The following is a 23187-nucleotide window of genomic DNA, read 5'->3' as shown; positions in this document are numbered from 1 at the left end:
ATCATCTGGAACACTGGTGTTTATACAATGAATGAAAGATTATCATTAAAGTAAATAAAAATAAAAGATCATTGAAGATTATACGCGCATAAAATTACATAAACATGGTCAAGTTTGGTTAAAACTAGCACACACATATCTTTAGAGATTCATATTATGCCTATAAATGATAAAACAATTCAAATGTTGTTGTTTTTTTTATTCAGAACAAAAAGCATGTGTATATAATACATTTTTACCATGATTTACAATTATAAAAGATCTCTAAAATATAAATAAATCATTATAACAATAGTTTAATGCAAGTTTTACAGTGCAGCCATCCCCCTAAAAAATACTAATTTAAAATCTTCTACTCCATTATCCTTCAAATCTATTGATTTTAACTATATCACGTCAATCACAAAAAAAAAAAAAAATTATAAAACTTTTACTAAATGATTCATTATATTATATTTTCATTAGAAATCATATTGAAAGTATTTGCTTAAATTACATAAAATCTAAATTAAATCTTTAAATTGTAATTGTACGTTCAATTTGATTCGCACAACAAAATATGTTCATTTATTAATTTTCCTTCGGCTTAGTCCCTTCATTAATCAGGGATCGCCACAATGGATTGAACCGCCAACTTATAGTTGCGAGTAACAGCGAATAGCAGCGAGTAACGATAATGGAGCGACCGCAAAGCACATTGAAAATGCTGAAGGAAGCGACGCGCTCACACTTTCCACGTGCTTTTAGATAATATATGGCACACCCCTACTATATATTTATTTTTTTCTAATTTATAATTTCTGTTTAATAGAGAGAAGATTTTTCTTCAACATTTCTAAACATAATAGTTTTAATAACTCATGTCTAATAACTGATTTATTTTATCTTTGCCATGATGACAGTAAATAATATTTGACTAGATATTTTTCAAGACACTTCTATACAGCTTAAAGTGACATTTAAAGGCTTAACTAGGTTAATTAGGTTAACTAGGCAGGTTAGGGTAATTAGGCAAGTTATTGTATAATGATAGTTTGTTCTGTAGACTATCGAAAAAAATATATAGCTTAAAGCGGCTAATAATTTTGACATTAAAATGGCTTTTAAAAAATTAAGAACTGCTTTTATTCTAGCCGAAATGAAACAAATAAGACTTTCTCCAGAAGAAAAAATATTATCAGACATACTGTGAAAATTTCCTTGCTCTGTTAAACATAATTTGGGAGATATTTAAAAAAGAAAAAAAAATTAAAAGGGGAGCTAATAGTTCTGACTTCAACTGTATATCATGTCGATTTTAATAAATAAATTAAATGATTCATTATCATATTATATTTTCACAAAATAATTAACATTAAAGTAAACATTAAATCACAAACATTAAAGACTTTTAATATGCTTTCTAATTATGTAAAATCAAAATTAAATCCATAAATTGTAACTGTATATTCAATTTGATGCGCACACCAAAATAGGTTCATTTATTAATTTTTCCTTCGATTTAGTCCCTTTATTCATCAGGGGTCGCCACAGCAGAATGAACCGCCAACTTATCCAGCATATGTTTTACACAGCGGATGTCCTTCCAGCTGCAACCCATTACTGGGAAAAATCCATACACACTCATTCACACACAAACACTTAGGCCAATGTAGTTTATTCAATTCACCTATAGCGCATGTCTTTGGACTGTGGGGGAAGCCGGAGCACCAGGAGGAAACCCGCGCCAACACGGGGAGAACATGCAAACTCCACAAAGAAATGCCAACTGAACCAGCTGGGACTCAAACCAGCGACCTTTTTGCTGCAAGGTGACAGTGCTAACCACTGAGCCACTGTGTCGCCCCCAAAATAAGTCTCATCTTTATTTAAGTAAAAATATTATCCTAAATGAAACATTTTTACATAAAATGAGAAAGACAATTTGTTTTTAAATCACTGGTTGACCACCAATCTTTATTATAGCAAAAATGCTCAATGATTAAAACAAGAAAACTATTCAAATTCAAGTCCAATGACTAAAACACCAAGAAAACTCTTCAAAAGCATGAAAGTCCAACAAATATGATGGAAATGTACAGTAAACTCACCTCAAAGTGCTCACTGCAGAGAAGCCGCCGCTGACATCTTAGTGTAAAGCCAACAGCCACTGTGTACAGAGAGAGAAGGACACACAGAAACACGGTCAGAGAGCACAGAGAGAGACCTTATAAAGCACAGTGCATCAGCTGTGTTTCCCTCACACACTCAAACGCTTCCTTCGCTGGATTAAGTTCCCTCCCATACACCTCTGACGGCCAGCCATGTGACCGCTGATCAACACTGAGTCAGGCGTCCCTCTCTCACACAGTATACACGCACACACATTCACACAAACCCAAGCATGCAGACACAGTATTCACGTACACAGTCCACACAAACACATATACAGTAAAGAGAAACACTACTTGTTGTGAGTTTTAAAATGACTAATTAAGATATTTTATCTGTATAACACTATAATAATGATACATTTTAAATAAATCTTTTAAAGTTAATGTTTTCACAATACAAAATACCTTTTTTTTTTGTTTATGTTTTCTTGGTGACCACTAATAAAATGTTGAATCGTATATTTTTAGATCTCTGATTCTGATACAATATTCATTAATTCATCCATTTTCTTTCGGCTTAGTCTCTATTTAAGAGGTCACCACAGTAGAATGAACCACCAACTATTCCAGCATATGTTGTATGCAGCAGATGCCCTTCCAGCTGCAACCCAGTACTGGGAAACACCAACACACTCGCATACACACACACTCTGTTACAATAAAAATAATATTATTATTATTATTATTATTATTTATTTATTATTACTATCATTATTAATATTATTAACTAATTATTTATATTGTTATTAAATATTAATACTAAAACTACTTACTACTACCATTCTTCTTCATTTACATATTACTTTTATTTTATAACTAATATTTTATAACTTATATTGCTAACTATTATTATTACTGCAACTACTACTACTACTATTATTAATCATAATCATCATTTACTAATATAATTTTTATTTTATAACTAATATTTTATAACTTATATTGCTAACTATTATTATTACTGCAACTACTACTACTACTACTACTAATACTACTACTATTATTAATCATAATCATCATTTACTAATATAATTTTTATTTTATAACTAATATTTTATAACTTATATTGCTAACTATTATTATTACTGCAACTACTACTACTACTACTACTACTACTACTACTACTAATACTACTACTATTATTAATCATAATCATCATTTACTAATATAATTTTTATTTTATAACTAATATTTTATAACTTATATTGCTAACTATTATTATTACTGCAACTACTACTACTACTACTACTACTACTACTAATACTACTACTATTATTAATCATAATCATCATTTACTAATATAATTTTTATTTTATAACTAATATTGCTAACTGATATTATTATTAACTATTATTATTAACATTATTACTAACATTATTATCATTGACTAATATTGTTATTAAATATTATTAACTAATATTATTTTTTTTGCTATCATCATCATTATTATTATTATTAACTATCATTACATTACTTTTATTTTTACTATTCTTATTATTATTATTATTATTATTATTATTATTATTATTATTATTATTATTATTATTATTATTATTATTATTATTAACTAATAATATTAATATTGTTGTTAACTATTATTAACTAATATTCCTATTATAATTGTTATTACTACTACTACTACTATTATTATGAACTAAAATTATTATTATGAACTAAAATTATTATTATTATTATTTAAAATTATTAACTATTATCATCTAATATACAAATTATTAGATACAAAAAAGTATATTGTAGTATGTTTTATTTAGTTTGTTATTATCATTACTATTATTATTATTGTTGTTATCATCATCATCATCATCATCTAGTAGTAGAAGAATTACCTATCCATAATTATTGCACAATTAATATCGTCTGTCATTAATATGCATTCCTGATAATGCATTGAGTTTTTACTATTTTTTGACCACTAATTTGCAGATTATTTTTTTTAATTGCTTGTCTATTGACAAAACACAGTTATCCTGAAAATCAGTAAAAACCTGCCTACAAAATGGCTCATTTACTCTAAAACCTGAAAGTTGAGTCCTAAAGTTGCTATACACGTCTGCAAGTATTTGTTTAAACAGGCAGCCAAAAGTGTGTATGAGTGTGTGTGTGTTATGAGTGAGTACCAGTGTGAGTGTGTGTCAGTGGGAGTCACATGGTCTTGGATCAGCCTAAAGGCCAGCCAGAATTAAAGCGTTAGCTTGCTTCAAAGCTTGGGGTTTTCCTCAATCCCAGAAAAGCTTCAGGAATAGAGGAACTTGGACTGGCCAATGACCTCGTTTAATGATTTAAAGGGACAGTTTGCCCAAAAATAAATATTTACTCCCCTTATGCGGTTTCAAACATTTATGAGTTTCTTTCTTCTGTTGAAAAAGTAAATAAACAGGATACTCTGAAGAATGCTGGAAACTGGTAGCCTTTGACATCCTAGAAGGGCAAAGTCAACGGCTAACAGCTTTCAACATTCTTCAAAATATCTTCTTTTTCATTCAACAAAAAAAGAAACTTAAAATAATTCAAAATGTAAGCACTTAAGACCACTGAATTGAAAAAAAAATGTAATTGGGCTGCACAATATTGAACAATATTTGTAAATAATTCAGAATTTTGCTTCCATTATGATGTTGTATAACACAGTAAAAAATGTTTTTTCCCATTTGAATACCACAAAGCAAAGACACAAACTAAATAAACCTGGAAGTCTAACAGTATTCAGGTACGAAAAAAAGCATAAAAAACACATTGTATAATCTTCATTGTGTAAATAATTCTATACAAGTAATCTTTAAGCTGGGGCATCACAGTGGTGCAGTGGGTAGCACGATCGCCTCACAGCAAAAAGGTCGCTGGTTTGAGCCCTGGCTGGGTCAGTTGGCATTTCTGTGTGGAGTTTGCATGTTCTCCTCATGTTCACGTGAGTTTCCTCCGGGTGCTCCGGTTTCCCCCACAGTCAAAGACATGTGCTACAGGTGAATTGGGTAGGCTAAATTGTCCGTAGTGTATGTGTGTGAATGAGTGTTTGGATGCTTCCCATACTGGGTTGCAGCTGGAAGGGCATCCACTGTGTAAAACATATGCTGGAGAAATTAGTGGTTCATTCCGCTGTGGCGACCCCAGATTAATAAAGGGACTAAGCCGAAAAGAAAATGAATGAATGACTGCATCATGTGTTCTGAACTGTAATGTTTGGTCAGCTATAATACCAACTCGATATATTACAGCTCTAGTTATGTGACTTGTGGATTTGCACACTGCAATATCGATATATTGTGCAGCCCTAATTATGGATTACATTTACGACATTTAATTCAAGTACTTTATATTTTAAGTATGAATAGTTCAAGACCATAATTATCCTTCCAAAGCAGCTTCACAAAAGTTTCACATGGTTGCATTACAGTCAAAATTAAGAAAGCTGAAGAGTTGTATAAAGGGTAGGCATGGGCAGATATAAGATTCTGACGGTATGATAACCTAGGATAAAAATATTACGGTATCATGGTATAGTGATTACTGGTCTAAAATATATTCTTTTTAAATGTCTCCGTAAAACACAACAAGTTTTCCCCTTTGACAACAATATATGGGCAATCCCATGCAAATGTCAACCTTGCCATGAAATTTTTTTTTTTTTTTTGCCTAAATAGCGAACTAAGTATTTTACAGTGCTTTAAAAATACTCAAAATGTCTCTGTTAATGTTTTCAAACAATTATATTTGATTTACCAAAATCTCACAAGTGCCAATTTCACATCTGTCAGGTCCATAACGAAGAGATGTCACATCCATAACGGTGATGTTTCCTTATTAATGCAAAAAATGTCAAATAAAATTGCTTTTGTTCTATAGTGAGCCGACTCTTATCCTTTTGATTAGCATTATTTTTTGGCGTTGTGCATTTTAATTCACAGAAATTCTACAATGCATGCTGTATACTGAAAACTCGCTAACTATTTTCATTACATCCATAACGCGTGTTTATTTTCCTCTTTTAAAATATTAAAAATGTTTACAGATTGATATTTATCTGATCCTATAACTTTGTGGTTGGTTGTTTTGGAAAATATAAACAGATGCTTCAATATAATGTTAACGTATATTTTCTATGTGAATTTATGATTTGAGATTTTACTGCAAATGTCACATCCATAATGCTGGAATTGCTCATTTATTATTTTTTGAAAGATTTAAATATGTTGTTACAGTAAACATTTCAGGCTAAATAATTCAAATGAATCATTGACTTCTGCTGTCTTCATTAGTTTCAAAACCACAGATTTCATTACAATTTAAAACGTCATCTTTGGATATCTTTTCTGCTTTTATGAGATACTGTTGTCCTAAAAAACCAAAAAAAAATGCAAATAAAAAAAAAAAAAAATCGTACACATATCTTAGGAACGGTTTTACAGAAAATCTTTGCGGTTTTATAACCTTGACTTTTCCAAACCGCAGTATAGCTTGAAAACGGTTATCGTCCCATGCCTAGTAAAGGGTTGGCAATATATAAACGCAGTTAACCTGCAGTTAATAGGGTCTTTCCAAAAGAAATCATATTTGGTGTATTTAGTGCGATAGGGCTGGGCGATTTGGCGTAAAATCACAATCTTGATTAATTGAACATTTTAACTCGATTATTTTAAATTAATATATTTTTTGCTCTCATAGTTCACTGACAGGTTTTGTACAGTAAATATGTTCACATATTAAGTGAGAGATTTTTGAATGACAGGTGCATTACTTGATTTTAAAATAATTGAAGGAAAAACACTATCTGCTATGATTATTTTAACATCAATATTGAACAATGAAGTCAAAACACACATTGCCTAAAATGAACTTTTCTTATAAAAAGTGTAAATAAATAACTATTATTTATTTAATAAATAAAATTAATCGTTTTCAATGTTTTTCATATTAAAAGTAGAAAATAAGCAGTATCTCTTCTAAACCAAATAACTCTTGCATATCCTGTGCATAACCCTAATGTTATGAAAAATATGCTGTCTCAAGGTATCTCTGGCACAGCTTTCAATCATTGTCAATGCAAAGTAAGGCTCAAGAATGGGTCCATCGTCCTACTTGACCAGAGATCAAATGTGGCCGCAGAAGTATAAATCAACCTTAACAGAGCAGGGTACCACACACGGTAGGGAAAGTAACAGTTAAAATTGACCTGGAAAAATTATCCTTATAGGTTCTGAATGTCAAAATTAAATAACATTTAGTTCTGTAAAGTGTATTAAATTGTTTTAAGTTGTATTAGTTGACGTCGAAGATCTCGAATGGTATATTGTTGGTATATAACAATGTTGGTCTCATCTATAATCATAATTCATTATATTTCTTCTACAACACCATGAAAATGGACATTAGATGGAAACAGGAATCTTAAGGCCCATTTCAAATAATTTAAGTCCTAAAAAAGAATATGAGTGAAGACTTTTTTAAAAGGTATAGTTCATTCAATAATTTACATTTACTTATTCTAAAATTTTTTATTTATTATTATAATTTTTTTTTATTAAACAAAACAAAAGATTCTGAAGAATGCTGGAAAATAAGTAGCCCTAGAAATACATGGTAGGATCAGAAAGAAAAAACGAAATGGTTATTTTTCCCCCAACATTCTTCAGAATATCTTCTTTTGTATTCAACAAAAAAAGATAGGAAATAATAAATAATTGGCAGAACTTTAAGTGAACTAGCCCTTTTAGGCCCAAAAACTTGATTTAAACAGTTAACTTTAAGACCTTAAGACACTTTTCATTTTAGGGGGAACTGTCCCTTTAAGGCCAACACATACATGACCACTGGGTTAAAGTCATGTATGCACAAGACTGATAGCAAAGACTTCTTACTAGAGGGAGCAGAGCCTGTCAGAAGTGTTTGTTAAACAGAGGGTTACAAGTCTGTCGTTAGAGCTTAAGTTATGTCATTTATGCAGGCTTGTCATACCATTAGCATGACGAACAGAGCAGTGTCCATTCACAGATTTAGTGCTGTGACTCCCACAGTTTAGGGTGAGGTTAGGCGTGAGGAATCTTAACCATCGGTTCACAGATAATAAAGCCGAATGTGTGCTGACAACTCTTGTGCAACAACACTTTTTTTGACTTTGACACTCAAGTCTAGAGGCTCATTATTAGAAGCTGACTAGGGCTAGACCTGTAATAGAATGTAAATGTAAATTAAAATGTAAAGTAGATATAGAGAAAATGTAATGCAAGGTTATGTAATGCAAAAGTAAAATGCAAAAGTAAAATCTAAAAGTAAAACCTAAAATGCAAAAGTAAAACATAAGTAAAAAATAAAACAAACATAAGTAAAACACAAGTAAAACGTAGGAAAACCTAAAAGTAAAATTCAAAAGCAAAACCCAAAGTAACATGTAAGAGTAAAATCTAAACATAAAATGCAAAAGTAAAACCTTAACGTAAAACGTACATGTAAAATGTACAAGTGAAACCTAAACGTAAAACCTAAGAAAAACCTAAAAATAAACGTAAAAGTAAAACGTACAAGTAAAACATAAGTAAATCCTAAAACGTTAAAGTAAAACGTAAAAATAAAGCTTAAACGTAAAACGTACATGTAAAACCTAAATGTAAAAATGTACAAGTAAAACATAAGTAAAACCTAAAAGCAAAACGTAAAAGGTAAAAGTGTAAACATAAAACCTAAACGTAAAACGTACAAGTAAAACCTAAACATAAAACGTACAAGTAAAACCTAAATGTAAAACATACAAGTAAAACCTAAACGTAAAACCAAAGCGTGAAATGTAAAAGTAAAATGAAAAAGTAAAACCTAAACATAAAACCAAAACGTAAAACCAAAACATAAAACGTACAAGTATAACGCAAAATTAACCAAAGGGTGAAAAGTAAAATGAAAAAGTAAAACCTAAACATAAAACCAAAACGTAAAACCTACAGGTAAAACCTAAACGTAAAATGTACAAGTAAAACCTAAACGTAAAACCAAAGCGTGAAATGTAAAAGTAAAATGAAAAAGTAAAAACTAAACATAAAACCAAAACGTAAAACCAAAACATAAAACGTACAAGTATAACGCAAAATTAACCAAAGGGTGAAAAGTAAAATGAAAAAGTAAAACCTAAACATAAAACCAAAACGTAAAACCTACAGGTAAAACCTAAACGTAAAATGTACAAGTAAAACCTAAACGTAAAACCAAAGCGTGAAATGTAAAAGTAAAATGAAAAAGTAAAACCTAAACATAAAACCAAAACGTAAAACCAAAACATAAAACGTACAAGTATAACGCAAAATTAACCAAAGGGTGAAAAGTAAAATGAAAAAGTAAAACCTAAACATAAAACCAAAACGTAAAACCTACAGGTAAAACCTAAACGTAAAATGTACAAGTAAAACCTAAACGTAAAACCAAAGCGTGAAATGTAAAAGTAAAATGAAAAAGTAAAAACTAAACATAAAACCAAAACGTAAAACCAAAACATAAAACGTACAAGTATAACGCAAAATTAACCAAAGGGTGAAAAGTAAAATGAAAAGTAAAACCTAAACATAAAACCAAAACGTAAAACCTACAGGTAAAACCTAAACGTAAAATGTACAAGTAAAACCTAAACGTAAAACCAAAGCGTGAAATGTAAAAGTAAAATGAAAAAGTAAAACCTAAACATAAAACCAAAACGTAAAACCAAAACATAAAACGTACAAGTATAACGCAAAATTAACCAAAGGGTGAAAAGTAAAATGAAAAAGTAAAACCTAAACATAAAACCAAAACGTAAAACCTACAGGTAAAACCTAAACGTAAAATGTACAAGTAAAACCTAAACGTAAAACCAAAGCGTGAAATGTAAAAGTAAAATGAAAAAGTAAAAACTAAACATAAAACCAAAACGTAAAACCAAAACATAAAACGTACAAGTATAACGCAAAATTAACCAAAGGGTGAAAAGTAAAATGAAAAAGTAAAACCTAAACATAAAACCAAAACGTAAAACCTACAGGTAAAACCTAAACGTAAAATGTACAAGTAAAACCTAAACGTAAAACCAAAGCGTGAAATGTAAAAGTAAAATGAAAAAGTAAAAACTAAACATAAAACCAAAACGTAAAACCAAAACATAAAACGTACAAGTATAACGCAAAATTAACCAAAGGGTGAAAAGTAAAATGAAAAGTAAAACCTAAACATAAAACCAAAACGTAAAACCTACAGGTAAAACCTAAACGTAAAATGTACAAGTAAAACCTAAACGTAAAACCAAAGCGTGAAATGTAAAAGTAAAATGAAAAAGTAAAACCTAAACATAAAACCAAAACGTAAAACCAAAACATAAAACGTACAAGTATAACGCAAAATTAACCAAAGGGTGAAAAGTAAAATGAAAAAGTAAAACCTAAACATAAAACCAAAACGTAAAACCTACAGGTAAAACCTAAACGTAAAATGTACAAGTAAAACCTAAACGTAAAACCAAAGCGTGAAATGTAAAAGTAAAATGAAAAAGTAAAAACTAAACATAAAACCAAAACGTAAAACCAAAACATAAAACGTACAAGTATAACGCAAAATTAACCAAAGCATGAAATGTAAAAGTAAAATGAAGAAGTAAAACCTAAACAAAAAACCAAAACATAAAACCTACAGGTAAAACCGAAACATAAAACGTACAAGTAAAACGCAAAAGTAGCCAAAGCGTGAAATGTAAAAGTAAAACTGAAGATTAAAACGAAAAAGTAAAACCTAGAAGTAAAACGTACAAATAAAACGTAAAAGTAAAACCTAAGCATAAACGTAAAAGTAAATCCAATGTAAAGTAAAATAAAAGTAAAAAAAAAAAAAAAAAAAAAAAAAAGAGAATAATAATGTAATGGAAAAGAAATGCAATGCAATTAAAAGAAAGCAAAATAAAACAAAAAGCAACCTAATGAAATGCAAGGAAATGAAGTGAAAAGGCCTAAAGTAATGTCATATAATATGAACAATGTAAAAAATAAATATAAAAAAAAAAGCACCATTTCAGACTTCATTCTGGCTACTCATTGGTCATATGGCTGTGAAAAAGGCGAGTTCTGTAATAATAAATAATAATAATTTTACTTAAAAAGGCGCATTTCTGGCAACTCAAAGACACCGTACAATAAAAACAAGAGCAAAAAAACAACAAGAGGAAAAATAGAAAAGCATACATAACAATAGTGTAATTAAGTATTAAAAGCCACCTTAAAAAAGTTAGTTGACTCATAATTTAAATAATGTAAGAGAGTTAAAGTTTCTGTACCAAGAGAAAGGTTTTGGGTTTACAAAGCCATGAAATTGAATGAATAAATGAATAAATAAATAAATAAAAATGTAAATAAAAATTATAGTTATTTAACCAAATGCTAATTTATTCTGGTTAAAAACATTGTTATTGTGTTATTCAAAAATTCAATCCATTAGTTTAAAAACAGATTTAATTCAGAATGAAACACTGGAGTGCTGTTCTTGTAAATTATAAAAGGTCACTGCACAGTAACTGCATACTAATAGACTTGATCACATGGTCAATGACTTTGAACTCTCAGGATGTGATTTTGTTGTTGTTATTATTATTTTTTTGCAGGGGATGCCTAATCTCAGACCGAGCACCTGATGGATATTACATACAAAAGGCAGCAGGTGCAATCTGATTAGCTGTAGAGTACATATTTTCCAAGACTCCGAGTTCATGGGATTTTGTCAGTCTGCAGGGAGTCCTGTTTACAATTAACACCTCAGAGGATTTACAAGTCACTGCATGTGCCAAAGCTTTTAAGGTTTCTAGTAATGACAGTGTGAGAGGTGGAAATAAAAAGCACATGTGACAAAAAAAATAATCAGTGCAATATTATTTAAATTTATTTAAAGTGGACCTATTATGCAAAAATCACTTTTATAAGGGATTTAAATGCAGTTGTGTGGCAACAGTGTGTGAACAAAGCCAGCCTCTAATGCAGGGGTCACCAAACTTGTTCCTGGAGGGCCGGTGTCCTGCAGATTTTAGCTCCAACCCTAATCAAACACACCTGAACAAGCTAATCAAGGTCTTACTAGGTGTACTTGAATCACCCAGGTAGGTGTGTTGAGGCAAGTTGGAGCCAAACCCTGCAGGGACACTGGCCCTCCTGGACCGAGATTGGTGACCCCTGCTCTACTGTATAAAATGTATTACACACTCCATAAAAACAGTCTGCAGAAACACTTTGATTGACATTCTGCCATTATACGAGTCATCAGAGGGGGAAAGCCCCGCCCATTAATGACAATCTCTCACTCATTAGCATAGGATGTTAGCCTTGGTTTTTGTATCTGCCACTATGCTGACACAAAGGCATTTGTAGCTCCACCCTCTTTTTAATAGAGAAAAATCTCACTTGAATTAAGCGAGTCACAAAAACGGCACAATTAGGATCAAAGCCTAAAAGGGGCAGATTCAAAGAGTTATAAATCATTATAGATCATATAAATCATTTGAGCTGAAACCTCATATACATACTCTAGAGATAGAGACTTATATTACATCTTGTAAAAAGGGGCATAATAGGACCCCTTAAAATAAGATTTTAGGCCCAAAATATAGTTTAAATAATTTTTACTGCCGTCTGTTTAGCTCTGTGGTTTCACTACATGTGGAGAGCGTCACATCATCTTGCTGCATTTGTCGCAAATTATGTGACATCACCCAGACAGAGGAGCTTGGCCAGACACACCCCGCCCCGAACTAATCACGTGGATCGAGCACGCCGTTGTTAATTTTAGAAGGAAAATAAATACATTTAAAATTTTTGTTCAAGCGTTGTCCAAAGTGTTTGACTTCAAAAAAGCTTAAGACATCGTAAAAACACAATTAAGACTTTTTAATACCTTTTAAGGGCCTTCATTTTCTCACAATTGATTTATCAACTTTCAATACTTTAGGACCCAGAGGACACCCTGTTTTACTTTTCAATTTCCTGCAAATGAGAGGCCCAAACAAGAACAGTATTTGCACAAGAACACTATAATAATAATAATAATAATAATAATAATAATAATAATACCATATACTAAAATATACATACATACATACATACATACATACATACATACATACATACATACATACATACATACATACATACATAGACAGTAATAATCAAAGCATTTTGCTAGGTGTGTTTTAGTGCAATTACCATTGTTATAAACATTGTCACACGCACACACACACAGTCCACCTACATATGAGGTTCAGTTTAATTGGAAAAGACATTTCCAAACAGACATTAGACAATGTCTTAGATTTACAAGTTTCATCTTGACTTGCATGTCTGTGCTGCACATTACGATTTCCTAACACAGCAACCTTCTTCATTCCCCTCTGACGCATCAAATGTAAAGTCTGCAATTTTTTAATTTTGGTAGGAACAACCCAACACAATTCAGCAAAAGAATGAGTAAAAATCTTGCTGAAAACAGCACATCCTCCTTGCTTTTCCTGTCACATTAACTTTGTCAGCAACTGCTCTGGTCATGATAAACAGGGAAGCAAGTTCAACAATTGCAGGAGGGTGTCAAAACATTGGGAAATGAAGAAAAGCTATTGCGTAACCAGGCAGCGGCATGCATAACGCAAGATAGCGCTAGCAAAACATGATCACATCAAAATACAGATGCCTCTCCAATTGCTCAAGAGCGGTGATGACTTCCGTTATGTTGTTTTTTTTTTTTTTTGTATGAACATGACTGCATTTCTCATTGGATATTAAATGAATTGAATTTACCCATGCAACTGACTGTCCGATGCCACAGTCATGCTTTTGCAGCTCTCTGTAATCAGATTTCACAGCACTCTGGTACTTGGCCAGGCTTGCCCTTGGCACAACAGTGTAAAGTTCTACACTGGGAATGTTTAAAAAACATCTCCATAGCCACAAACTGATAAACTACCAACACTTGGAGAGTAACTTCTAAGGCAATCTAACCAAAACATGGGTTTATAGCTCGCAGAAACAAAGAGATTATGTCAAATGCTTGAATCAGCTTGGGTTTCGCTATTTGAGATAGTCTGCAAACAGTTTCACGCTTGAAGAACTAGCAGCAACAATGGCTTGATGCAACTGTTTTGGCACAAACACTTCAAGTGCATGGTGGATTGTGGCCGAGTTGTAATCAAAACAATGTCTCAAAGCCCTCCGTTCACATCTGGGTGAACTTTTGAGAGTTGCAAATCTTCTCGAAGTTATGGTTTGTTATAATTTCGAAGCAGTTTCCTTAGGTCTCATTTTCCACTGAGACTTAAATGAAACAAAAGCACTGGTGTAACTTCTCAAAATTAGCCTTATTATAAGCATGGTTTCCGCTACATTCATTCTTCCATGGCTGGCGCCACACCAAAATTCATCCTGCCATGGCTACATTACAGCTTCTCATTCAAAACATTCAGTCTTTTTTTTTTGAAATAGCGGGTTATAAATTGCACCAAAATGTATTAAAAAGGCAAGTAAATTATAACAGCGTGAACTTTTCTGTAATCGTAGTAGTGCTGTGCGTTATTTGTTTAACCCTTTAAGGTGACGTGCTGACTGACTGACTGACAGGTGTGTGATGCATGAGGCCAGCAAACACGACGTAGCTTTCAGTTATGAATAACAGTTTCCATAATTATGTTTTATTTCTAGTAAAAAGGTCTATGACTCTGCATTCAATGACTTTATCTTGCTGGAGTTTATGGCCGTCTCACTTTACTTCAGGGCACATTAATGCTGCTCTGTAGTCTATTGGAAACATTCATAAATATTTTTATTTTTCTACTCAAAGCATACACTTAGTGCACCACTTAGGGGGCTTCCTCACAGGTTATGCATCTTGTTGATATACACTGTGAACATCAGCTACGCTAATTATTTTCTTTATTCTCCATTTCCACCTGGGGATACTCTTCCCGAGGCCCTCAGACTATGCAGAGTCACTGATTCGATCCAAGACCAACGACGAGATGATCCCAAGGTTTCCATATCCTGGACCTGGCCGAATCCTGAGCAGCTACTGTGATGGTCATGGAAGAGTGGAGAACATGAGACTGATTCCTGTGATGCTCCAGAGACAGACGAGTCTTCGCTGAGGCCAGCTTCCAGCCTCCGCCACTGAGACTGCAGCTCTGCACAAGACGTTTGGCCAGCGGAGAAATTAAAATGATCGTGCCCAACTGAGCCTGGTTTCTCTCAAGGTTTTTTTTCTTCACTTCCGCCATTAGTGAAGGTTTTTTTCCCTCTCCGCTGTTGCCACTGGCTTGCATGGTTCGAATCTGTAGAGCTGCGCATCGTTGGATTTGCCCTTCAATATTTGGACTCTCAGTAGTGATTATTAAACCACACTGAACTGAGCTCAACTGAACTGAACTTAAACACTACAAACTGAACTACACTGTTCCTATTTACTGTGACCTTTTATGTGAAGCTGCTTTGACAATAAGCGCTATACAAATAAAGGTGAATTGAACTTGCTTGTTGTAAGCCACATGTAATGGTTCAGTCGTAGGACCAGGTATTTTATTTTATTTTATTTTTTTGACCGTTTTGCCTTTATTAGATAAGACAGTAATCAGACAGGAAGCAAAGTCGTGTGTGTGTGGGGGGGGGGGAGGTGGGGGGGGGGGGTGACGTCAGGAAATGTCCTCGAGCCAGGATTCAAACTCAGGACGCCCTGATGTGCTACCGCACCATATGTCGGTGCGCTATGCACTAGGCCATTGCACCGACAGGACTAAATATGTTGTTTATATAAATAATGAAGAGTCACCTTTGTTTTAACACTTTCCAAATCTACATCCAGATCTTCACATTTCTTACAAAGTTTACCATAGTTTTTCTATTACCATAGTTTTTCTATAACTGCACTTTATAACTTATACCTATATCCTGCACTTGCTGCTATTGCACTGCTGGTTAGACCGAAACTGCATTTCGTTGCCTTGTACTTGTACATGTGTAATGACAATAAAGTTGAATCTAACCTAATCTAATCAAAGAATACATTCTTGTGTTTACTGCAGCAGATGCATGTACTCTAACAACAGAGGGAGAAAATGGGTTAAGACATGGTTTTTGGGCTTAAATAATGGTGCAAATACAAGTAAAACTTAGTCCTTTTGCATGATTCATTTAAACACAAAAATAAAATCAGCCACAAAAATCCCTAACATGCTTTCTCAGTGCATATCTTTAGTAAAATCTGACTTTTGATGATTTTTCAGTACATCCAGTAGAGTAACAGCAGAGTCGTTATATATTTTAAAGTTGCTCATTAATTTGAAAACCATAAAACATAAATATATATTGCTTTTTAGCCATTTTGAACCTGATAATTCTTTATGTGCAAAACAAACAACTAAAAAAAAACATTTTGAAGGCTACAGTAAGTAAGGGGAACAAATCGTTTTTGACATTAATTGGATGACTGAATTGATTCACAGTTCTCAAATCTATCCGACTGATTTGTTCAAGAATCTGGTTCAGACACTTAATCTAGATACACAGTTAAAAGTTTGTCGGAGCTCGGAGGTAATGATTATTAGAGAATAACAACTTAAAATACAGCCTGAATTCATGCACAAAAAAAAAAACTAACAAGCTTTACAAGAAACCCTGATTGGGAACTATTCATGTCACTTTAAAAACAATCAAATGGTTTCAAACTACATATACTGATTCATTCATATTAACAGATGGCATGACGCTTTAATTTCATTTCTGAAGTTCAGTCACCGTTCATTGTAATTTCATGGAAAACAGCATGAAAATCAGTCATCAACTCTTCTCCTTTTGTTATGTGGATGGATAAAAATAACAGCACGAGGGCGAGCAAGTGATGGCAGAATTGGGACTTTTATGTGAGCTACTCCTTTAAAGATTGTGTGAATTTAAAATGTACTGTGTTTATTTTGCTAGCACACATTATATTTTTTAGGTGAAAGATTAACCTGTGTCATTTAATCCACTGAAATTAATGTTTGTTTTGGTAATCTTCAACCAAAGTCTGATCATTTGCTTCTGCGTTTGGAGTGGCTGTGCTTCTCTGTTGATGTCAATTTGATGGCTTCAGCCACAATATTCATAACCACGCCCATCTTACCGTAGGTTTGCTATTAGACAAGGATGTACAAAAAGTAAGCTCCGCCCCCTACTCAGTATTCAGTTTCAGTAGGAAATGCCTTAAACTGAAATAAAAATATGAAAAAAGCAACTTCTGGCTTACATAGACATTAACATTGTTCAGTGTATATTAAAGGGATCGTTCATCAGATGTAAGGGCACGGGACGAAGGTATAGAAAAGTAGAAAAGAAGGTATAAACAGTCAAAATTTTCTGCAATACTGTTCCTAATGTACATGTAAGATTTATCTTTTTTTTCTTGCATTTTATGACAACAGTATCTCCAGTAGAACAATATCCAAAGATGTTGTTTTAAATTGTAAAAGAAAATCTTATGCCAAATCTTATTAATGATTCCTACTTGTCTTCCTCGTGATGAAGAGCAGGCAAAATCTGATATGTAGTGGGCGAAAAAAGAAGAACGTGTTCATCAGATGCCGGATTCGATGCGGGATCATGATTGATCGCGTCAAAAGATATTGCACATGCTTTACGAGCTACGCCACTGTCTGTTGCGCTCTTTAGTCATGTCTCTGTCAATCAAACGGTGATGGGCGGGAATCGTTTAACTAGCTTATACGAGGTGCGCTATTTGCACTAAGCCTAAACAGACACTCCAAAAATCCCCCCCCTTCCTCCCTCGCAGGCGCCCCGAGTGCACACGGGCCCCTAGGCCTGTGCCCATAATGCCCGTTGGTTAATCTGGCCCTGGGTAACGAACTCAACTGATAAAAGAAAGTCCGCCATACTCCAATTCTCGTACAGCTCTTTCGACACAAATGCTTGCTGCAAACTAATGTGGCAACAAACCCAGTGGACCATGGAAACAAACACTTAACGTTATGACCCTTCATGAATGGCTAAATACTGCCGTATGCAAACGTGGTCTCACAGCTTGGCAGGTCTGCCTTGCCTTCAGAAAGCACGTGCTCTCATGAATAATTAAGCAGGGTCTTCACATAAGGTAAGAAAACTCCGCTATGAATAATAACGAGAAATCGACGCGTCATCACTTCGCAAGCAGATTCGTGATACGTCACCGATTTTGATCCCACCCCAAAAATTATTTTAAACTAGGAAAATAAATTTAGCTAACAAAAGCTCAAAATTATCAAATTTTCCGCACAATTAAAGCTGACAGGTGCTAATGTTGTCTTAACTGTTAAAATCTAAAAAATTAAGAAAAGTACTCCAGGGACTCTTGAACCTTTAACAAGTTTATTTAAGTTGTAACATCATGTTAATACTGTATATGTAAGGGAACAAAAAGGAAAGAGGGGAAAAAGTAAAACTAATGAGTGGGGATTTTAAGGTGTTTCTATTAGGTTTCAGTTGCTCCTCTCTTGTTAAAGCACTCAACAAATTGATTCCATATAAAAGGCTGGCTTACACTGAGATTATTTTTTAGAATCCTGAACAATTGTAGCATGTCAGACTGCATGAACATGGCTCCCATGTCACACTGTAAGATCTCAGCTGTCATGAAGTCAGACTGAACAACAACAAAGACGGGCCAAATACAAAAGTGAACACAGAGTTTGACAACATCCACCCTTAGCATGGATCGCGTCATCAAATTGGGAGCTTCTATTAGTTCTGGATTGACGCCCATCACAGCTGTTGTCACACTGCAAGAAAGTGTCTGAAATCTTCTGACGCTGCCAGAGCTTCATCGGATTGAAAAAAATCTGATTGCAACGGGCTTAAAGCGGCTGTCTGTGAACATGTTAAACCAACGATCAAAGACAGATTTTAACCTAGGATTTCAGGAATCTTTTAGGATTTCCCAAACTTGTCTCAGATGACAGAATCGTGGCTGAAATCTCACAGTGTGAGCAGGGCTTTACATAAAAATTGTTTAAGAATACAAGGAAAAACTGATCATCTCAAGTTGTAGGCAATCTAGTATTATTTAAAAATAATAATTAAATGCAAATTATTTGATTGAAGAGATTAAATAAAAAAAATAAAAATAAAAAAAACAGGTTTACGAACAATTTAGCCATTGTACAAGAGAGAAACTACAGGAGCACAGGTGAAATTCAAACAACCAAGCTTATTCAATTATCACTTGAAGACTAAACAGCCCTTGGACAATGGTTTAAAAGCATAAAGGTGTTTTTTTTTTTTTTTGTGCGCACCGGTCAGCAGGGCTTTGGCAGACTCAGGTTACCGACACACAAGGAGTTCTCACACTCTTTGTGTTTAACTTGGAGCGGACTTTCACGTTTTTGTAACATAACAGCAGTGAACAAACCAAACAAATCATGTCTTAACCAGAGGAACACTGTCATTCATACCTCCAGTCACACCAAAACAAACAATCGGGAAGAAATATCCAATCAGCTCACGACAACTTGAGTACAGCAACACATATCCTGGGAAACACAGTACTGTAAAAACCACATACGAGCCCCTGGTCGAGTGTTAAATCACGCTACCCAAGGTGGACATCAAATAAGGCAGTAATATCATAGTCTACGTGAGAACAGCGGTCTTAAAAATATTTTTCAGCTGATTAGCGTTGCCAGCTGGGCAGACAATTACGAAAGCGCAATACAGAACTTTTACAAACAACCTTGACCCTGCAGGAAAATAGTAGCTGTGACGGGTGGTTTTTTTACATAATCTAAAAAGGCTAAAGAAACTAGTTTCCAGCTGATCTGCACTGGAATGCAAGCAGGAATAAAGCTCATTTTATTTTTTCATTTATTAGAGAGAGAGAGAGAGAGAGAGAGAGAGAGAGAGAGAGAGAGAGAGAGAGAGAGAGAGAGAGAGAGAGAGAGAGAGAGAGAGAGAGAGAGAGAGAGAGAGAGAGAGAGAGAGAGAGAGAGAGAGAGAGAGAGAGAGAGAGAGAGAGAGAGAGAGAGAGAGAGAGAGAGAGAGAGAGAGAGAGAGAGAGAGAGAGAGAGAGAGAGAGAGAGAGAGAGAGAGAGAGAGAGAGAGAGAGAGAGAGAGAGAGAGAGAGCTATTTCATGGCAAATAAACAAACAATTTATAACAATTTTCTATATTAACATTTTTATTTACATAATTATAATTTGATGTTAAAAAGGTAAATGTCGTCTTTTATTTATATATATATATATATACACATATATATATATATATATATATATATATATATATATATATATATATATATATATATATATATATATATATATATATATATATATATATATATATATATATATATATATATTCTATTAAATGTCCTATTAGGTAAATGTCCAATTATAAACTAGTGAGGTAGAATGTCAATGTCATTGTAATTTATACATATATTATATTACAAATACATGCAATATAATATAATTATAATTTTGCAAGATATATAGCAATGCAAAAAAAACATTGAGGTCATTGCACGATAAGTTGATATATTAATGTGACAGGCTTAAATAAGGCTGAACAATATATAATTTGAGGATCAATCTGTAATAGTCACGTCGCATGATTAAAAGATATAGATGTTAGTAAATATTATTATGTTTTTTTTTATTATTTATTCAATGATGACCGTGTTATTTTACATTTGATTGTTCAATTTTTGTACATTAATACAATTAAGATTCTGAAGAAAACAATAAAGCACGGTTTATTAATTTTGCTTGTAATAGATTATAATTTATGCAGATGGAATGCACAGAAAGTTATTAGACTAGATCATCAAAGTCAATCTAAACGAATGAAATCTTTCCAAACAGAGCTATTCGAGTCATCTGGTGAAATTTATTCATATCGTAATATGTATTGCAGCAAAACAAAATATCACAATGTCAGATTTTTCCAATATAGTGCAGCCCTATAGCAAAAGCATATGTTTTACACTCAAACACAGTTTGTAAAACCAACAGCAGGTGGTAAATCAGACCAAAAAAAAGGAAAAATTATTAGAAAATAACATTTAAATTAACTATGAATAAATCATATTTAGCACCACAGAATTAACCTGGACAAATTAATTATATACCACCAAAATTAAATCAAATGGCTAATTAAAAAATAAAATTAATTTTTTTTAAAGGGGACCTATATCTTATGGCATACGTCAAAAAATAAAGATGATTTAGTATTAAAAAATTTTTTATTTTGATTATGTTTTAGATAAATTGGTCTTAAAATTCATATTTTTTTGTATTAATTCAGGTACTTTTCCTATAAACCGATATAGCAACCATTTGATAGAGGCTGATATTTATGATAATTATGTTGCGTGTTAAACATTTTCTTGGTGGGGCAGTTAAAGGGTAAAGGTAAACAATCACATTTGGTTGGAGAAATAAGTACAAAAACATTTCTTTATGCTGTAATCTCCACTGATTTACTGGCATCTGGCATTATGCCTTAATCACACTGCAAAAACAAAAGGCAAAGTTGCCAGTTTAAAGCTCACAAGCACTAGTTTGACAAAGTCAGTGCTTTGTTCCTCTAAGAAATCTGACTCCTTGATGGCTTTACAACACTGATCTAACCTAAATCCCACTGACCCCTGGAAACAAGCACAAACCAACCACAGCAGCTTAAAGACTCGGGCTTTAAAAACAAATGGTTGTGCCATTCGTCTAACACAAAACAGAGGAGGGGGGGTAGACAGATTATGATTTAGAATGAATAAAATAAGAGACAAAAATAATTGTGACTTCATTGGACAATTTAATTTCTAATTATTTATGAGATTATATCTTTTATAATCATACAAACAAAATACAAACATAACTGGAAACATTTGTTTCGATTTGTAAATGCTCAGCTCTCTGCATGATAAATGAAATTATACCTAGATATGATTTTTAATTTCTATTAAAAGCAGAAAATTAAGGAAAAATGTCTCAAAATAAATAAAATAATAAATACATAATTTTGTGAAATAAAAAAAAAATGTAAATACAAGGGTAAAACAACAATCCATCTTTATTAAAGTGACATATATAAATAACACATTTTATTTATTTACATATTATAAATATTTATACACATTTATAATAAATATTATTTATAAATTATGTAATTATTTATTCATTTATTTAAACAATATAATCTTGCTTTCCTATTCTTATTAAAATCTATAACAGAATAAAGTGGTCGTCGCTCATCCAAAATTTAAAAGTATTTTTTCAATGTCTCAACTTATTTGATTTAAAGTTTGTGCAAAGTTTAAAGATTTAAAAATGACAATTATAATTTGTAATTTGCTAGTTTTTTTTTTATATATATATATAAAATGAGTACATAAACTATTGCTGTAGGGAATGACGTTTTAATGGGCATCTTCTGTAATCATGGTCAATATTTTTGAAAGAATTTTTAAAAAATGATTTAATATAAAATAAATAACATATTAAAAAAAATGTATTACACTTAATAATTGATGCATGCCTTTTCACACTACATAACTAAATGTGTGTGTTAGCATTTCACCCACAAAAGAATAATAAAGGCCAACACATGTACCACTCAACCACACCCCTCCAACTGCTGGTGAAAAATTAAAGGAGGAGCACAAACATAAACCCCGGCTCCTACCTGCTTTTCCATTTTAATTTGAAATTCACCACCATTAAGAAATAAAAGACTGCAACAACTTCTGGTTTCCTTTAGGTTCTCACAGACCAAGATATTAATATTAATTATACAATAACTGAAAAAAAACAATGGCAAAAAATAAGATCAAATGAAATAAAGCAACAGTATATTCATCCAACCAAGCAAGATGTAGGGGCCTTAAACAAAAATAAATAAATTTAAAAAAAAAAAAATTACATTCATTATGCAAACCATATCATTTCTTGGCCTCATCAATTCTCATAATGTTTAAAACTTGTGCATGGCAAGCTAATTTTTGAAGACAATAAACTGGAGTGCCATCA

General features: G+C 32.5%; 1 protein-coding gene across 1 annotated transcript in view; it reads right to left on the bottom strand.

Moving 5' to 3' along the window:
* slc4a2b (solute carrier family 4 member 2b) overlaps positions 1–23187 on the bottom strand; it is an 86841-nt gene that overhangs the window by 61368 nt on the left and 2286 nt on the right. The window contains exon 2 of the mRNA XM_056451007.1: positions 2091–2149. The gene's annotated coding sequence lies outside the window, so the exon portion shown is untranslated. The remainder of the gene's footprint in view (positions 1–2090; positions 2150–23187) is intronic.

This window comes from Danio aesculapii, chromosome 24 (assembly GCF_903798145.1).
Source record: "Danio aesculapii chromosome 24, fDanAes4.1, whole genome shotgun sequence".
Lineage (NCBI taxonomy): Eukaryota > Metazoa > Chordata > Actinopteri > Cypriniformes > Danionidae > Danio > Danio aesculapii.
The sequence above is the reverse complement of the archived record's forward strand: the minus strand, read 5'-3'. Positions and strand labels throughout refer to the sequence as shown.